The sequence below is a fragment of the Columba livia genome, chromosome 11 (genome assembly GCF_036013475.1).
Source record: "Columba livia isolate bColLiv1 breed racing homer chromosome 11, bColLiv1.pat.W.v2, whole genome shotgun sequence".
In the NCBI taxonomy this organism is placed as follows: Eukaryota; Metazoa; Chordata; class Aves; order Columbiformes; family Columbidae; genus Columba; species Columba livia.
Genome location: NC_088612.1, coordinates 16,569,334 through 16,574,205, shown reverse-complemented (window position 1 = coordinate 16,574,205; position 4,872 = coordinate 16,569,334). Strand labels below are relative to the sequence as shown.

Below are 4,872 nucleotides of genomic sequence, written 5' to 3'. Positions count from 1 at the left end.
CTACTTCAAAATGTCTGAACCAATTTTTGTTTGTGTGATGTTCTGGAGAGCTGTTTGTACGCTTAAACTGCTAACACAAAAAACAACCACCATGAAGATTTTCTTCTGAGTCTTTTATTTGGACTAAGGAAGTTGCCAAGTACACACATCTGGTCAAGCATTCCTCTGCTCACCAGGGCTTGACATGACACATTTTAATGTCATGAAAGTAAACATAAAGTATTCACATTGCATACTGGGGTATACATGTTACACAATCCTGAAAATGGTTTATTTAAAAGCAGGCTTAAACAATTAATGATTATTAAAAAATATTCTTTGTGAAATATAAAGTATTTTCTGAATATTTTTCCCCACTGTTAGATAGATTTAAAGTATTATTCAGTTAATTCTTTTTTTGGCCACTGCTACTTTTAGCTGCATTAATATGCTAATGGCAAGCTGAACTGGGGTAGAGCTGTTTGCAAAGTACGAGTAGACCTGATATCAGATCCTAAATGCACTTAGTGACCTCTCATAATATGAATATTTTAGCTGTGAGTCATTTTTGCCAGATAAGTAACTTTATGTGGGGGCTTAGAGCAGTTTTCAGTTTGTATATATAAAAGCTTTTGCCAGACTTGTATGGAATTTAGTTTCCCAATGCAGTTTCTTATCGGTTAGAAGTTCATGGTCTATTTGCCCATATACCTATATGCCTAAAAGACTTTCTCTCAATAGTAATTCTCTTTCTATAGTAGTATACTAAGTCTTTCTCTTAACAGTATACTACTATACTATGCTGGTATACTGCTAATGATACTATACTCATTGTGGCTTCTTATCTGTTTAGAATAGGTGAGGAATCTGGAGTTCATATATAACACGAGATGGCTTTTTAATTAACTTATATTTTATTTGATCTCTTTTGCATTAGATGGGACTGAAGTTCATTTGCTCTAAGATGAGTTAGTTGTTTGAAAGACTCTGGTTTTGTTCACATGTCTCAGGCTGCTGGTGGTGTTTGACTGTCATGAGTTCTGTAGAATGCATGCTACCGAGAATGGTGGCCTGTTCGTTTCTCATGGTCATGCAGCATGTAGATTCATAAAATTCATACACGAATTGCAATTTTTACACACAAGTTGTGGCACGGCAAACTTTCTGATGGAAGATGGAAAATTGCGATTCTCCATGACTCTGAGGGTGTGAAAACGAATCTTGGGGATGTTCCCCAAGAGGAGGGATTTGAAATATTGGTACAGAACCACATCACTTAGATTGCACCTGGATGTAAACGTAGGTTGGGTTTGCGTCTTACGCATTTCAGATCTGCATGGACATGAAAGGTAAACAGTAGTTTGTTTCTGCTGATGATTTTTACCTTCTTCTAGCTCATATCACAGCCTTTTCCTATGTCTGAGCAGGAGTAATAATAGAGGTAAAATTCTTAATGTATTTGTCTTTGTAGTCTGCAACATCCTGATAAGGTCTTACTCCGTGAGATTCTGGGGGAAGAGAGAAGCTCATCTTAACACTATATGCAGGCTAAAACTTGTCCTTCTAGCAATATAATCTAGCATTAAGACAATATGTTCTTGATCATCTTGCAGACGGATATCCCCCTTTCCGAAAACATTGCTTTGCTTTTCAACATGCTGTGATTGGTGGAATAAAAATGCAGGATTATGAAGTGTCATGGACTAAAATCTAATGTGAGTTCGTTACTTTGCCTAATGAGTAACTTTGTAATCCAACATGATACCTGCGATGGGCAACCATGCTCTATAAGATCATTGATATTAAGTCTAGTTCCATTCACTGGTGTTAAGAGATTAAATTGATAGCTTTGTATCACATTCAGGCAGTTAGAATTAGTTTTGGAGGACTGGAGGGGGAATTCTTACCTGGCATTTGAGATTATTGGTTGGCATACATGCAAAACCACGGAACTTTGTCAGTTCTTTACATTAGCATGAACAATTGCCATGGGTTATTGGTTGTGAAATCTAACTTTATTTCTGCAGTAATAAATATTTTCAAACTTGACTAGCACTGTGCACTAATGAATCACTTACTAACTGCTTTTATTCCTGTATGTGACTGGCTAAACCTCTTCACCTTGTCTGTTTGACTGCAAAACCTTTTAGGAATACAATAAGCACTGTATATGTAAAATATGTTAGGAATAGATTTACTGTGTTTTTTCTGTCTTCTCCTGTAGCCTGGCAGCTGGAAGCACAGAGAACTGGGACCAGGTCACCAGGCAGCCATTCCTGTGCTGGCAGGTGGGAGCTGCCAACAGGTACTGACTCTGGCCAGCCCCATGCAGTGAAGTTCAGTAGCAGCCAGTGAACCATTTGAAGAGGTACTTCTTTCACCTCAGATTTGCTTGCCTTGTGTTTTAAATAGCAACTTATCTCCAAAAGAATATAAAAATCAGTCCAGATGTGGTATTTCAGCCTGGTTAGTGCTGACCTCCATTAAAGCTGCTTTTAGTTCTACTAGTAGAAGGATTGGAGCATTTTCAGTCTGTCTAAGTCTGATTGGACGTATAACTTTCTCAGGTGCTTCTCTGAGAAGTTACATAACTAAGCTGCTGCTTTCTTTAACAAAATGCAGCTTTTCTTACAAGTGCAGACACAGCCCTTCCAGGAAGCACTATCATTGCTTCATGTTATGTTTCTCTGTGTTCAAAGTATGGGGTTTTTTTCAGTTGCTATTAAATTGTATTTTTCTGCAAAGATTCTTAAATCTTGTTAGCAAGTTCAAAGCCCATTATTCTATGCCAAAATTATTGCATTAAAAAATGTTTTCAAAGATAGATTGCTGCATTATATATCTTAAATTTCCTTCTCAATGCCAGAAAACATTTTTGATGGTGAGGTGACAGTCGGTTTAAGCACAGGGCATTTGAATTTCACCCTATCTGGCTTGTAGGTGAAGGACTGTCATTGACAAAAAGCTGATTCTAGCCATTCTGAGTCTTATGAGGGTCTTCTGTAGATAATCTCAAGGCTGCTCTTACTTATGGCTGTGTTTTGAAGGCAAGCCAGTCCCCATCTAGCTGTGAGACTGAGGAGACACAATTATCCTATACCTTGCAGGAGAAATTTGTTGTTGTTGTTCTTATGGAACTGTGAGAGTACACTGCGAATTTCTATATCGTAGAATAATTCAGTGTAATAATTATTAAACAGTATCAGCCCTAGTGCAGACTTCAGAGCACTCCTCAGTATCCATACTTATCTCTTCTGTGGGGTAGGATGCTTACCCAGTGAGCAAAAACTAAAAAAGCAATGAAAGCCTCATTCTTCCACAAGACATCATGGTAGTTTTGCATGAAGTGTTTCAGATGAAACTTGGTCTTTCTTTTTATTGTTAGGGATTAAAAGATTTCAATAAATAGCCCAGAGGCCTCTGCAAACAGCAGGATGGCAAAAGGCCGAACTAAAGAAACTCTCAAACAGGTCTTCCTGTCAGTCAAGGGCTGCCCCATCTTTGACTCCTCGCTGGCCACCTCACACCTGTGGGCAGAGCTCAGAACGTCCTTGGCTCCCAGACAACTCTGTCCTGGGGTCTTGTCTCCTTGTTCTCAAACTAAATCTAACTAATGACCGTGCTAGCTACAACAAAGAAAGGTTTCTAACTGCATGAAAGAAAATAAACTCATTTTCAGTCAAACCAGCACATCTAATAAAGTCTTGCCTGTGGCTGTTAATGTTGCCTCTCCAAAGGTTTACTGCTACCACAGCCGTTACTGTAGTGCATTCTTGCCATAGTTTTAAAGGAATGATGCAGCATAGCTGGTCTCACTGAGATTCCCTGGCTCTTCTCCTGTCAATTCTCCCTTCTGGTAGTGGTGACAGCTTCCTTAGTGTAGAAAGAAGAACATATGGATTTTCTGTAAATAAATTTGCGAATATCCATGTTAATAATCAGTGTAACCAAATTCTCTCCGAGATGAATGCTTCTAGTGTATTTTTCAGAAACTATTTAAAATATTCTCATTTTATTAATTGATTCTTTGTTTAGAACTTCATTTTGTCACTGGAAATCAGATTTGGAGTAATGATGCAAGCTTGAAAATATTTCAGGTCTGTTCATGGCTCTTACCATAATGCAGACTTTAAGATTTCTTTATCCCGTAGTTCGGCGATCAGTGTGAGTGCCATCCTGTGCCAGGCCTGCTGCAATTGATGTTTCACGGCATTCAAAAGCTCCACCTACCAAGTCTTTACGCAAGCAATAAAAAGGAAAAAAAAAAACAAACCCAACAGGAAGGATGCAATAAAAATGCTATTGAAACAAGTTACTCATTGATCTGTCTATTGTGGGCTATACTACCTGGCAGACAGAGCACTTCAGCAAATATTTTAATAGTCTGGTTACATTTGAGCTTAAAAAAGAGGGAAGGAAGTAGCTGTCAGAACCCCATTGCTTCTTCTCCCTTCTGCTGAGCAGGTCATGTAGCCATGGTAAACGCTACCTCAGCAGTCAAACCCCATTGATTTCAGAACCACGTAGTTAATGCATCCAGTACTGCAGTTGTGCGGTTCTGTTCCCTTGATTGACAGGAGGAGCACAGTAGTCTCATGCAGCTCTCTGGATATTCTTTGTTAATAGCAAGAGTAATAAAATGAAAAGGAGGCGTAATTACTGCATAGCTGCACGTGCTACTTGGAAAAAAATCTGTTGTCATTTCCGAATTAACCAGTGTTCACATCGCAGTTTAAGTTCTTTGGCTTCTTGGTGGGTAACCTAAGCAGAATGCACAGGAAGATTGACTTGTTTAATCCAAAAGCAGCACATTTAGGTTAAGAAACCTGGAGACAATGTTGTACTGACACTGTCCATTATCTCTGGAGAAAAAGAAACTTCGTGGGTCAATAG

The 4,872-nt window shown here is 38.7% G+C and overlaps 1 protein-coding gene across 1 annotated transcript in view; it reads left to right on the top strand.

The window, feature by feature from the left end:
- The first annotated feature begins 2,290 nt into the window (after positions 1–2,290).
- The window catches only part of ANXA2 (annexin A2), a 36,622-nt gene continuing 34,040 nt past the window's right edge, over positions 2,291–4,872 (top strand). Inside the window, exon 1 of the mRNA XM_005511201.4 lies at positions 2,291–2,347. The gene's annotated coding sequence lies outside the window, so the exon portion shown is untranslated. The remainder of the gene's footprint in view (positions 2,348–4,872) is intronic.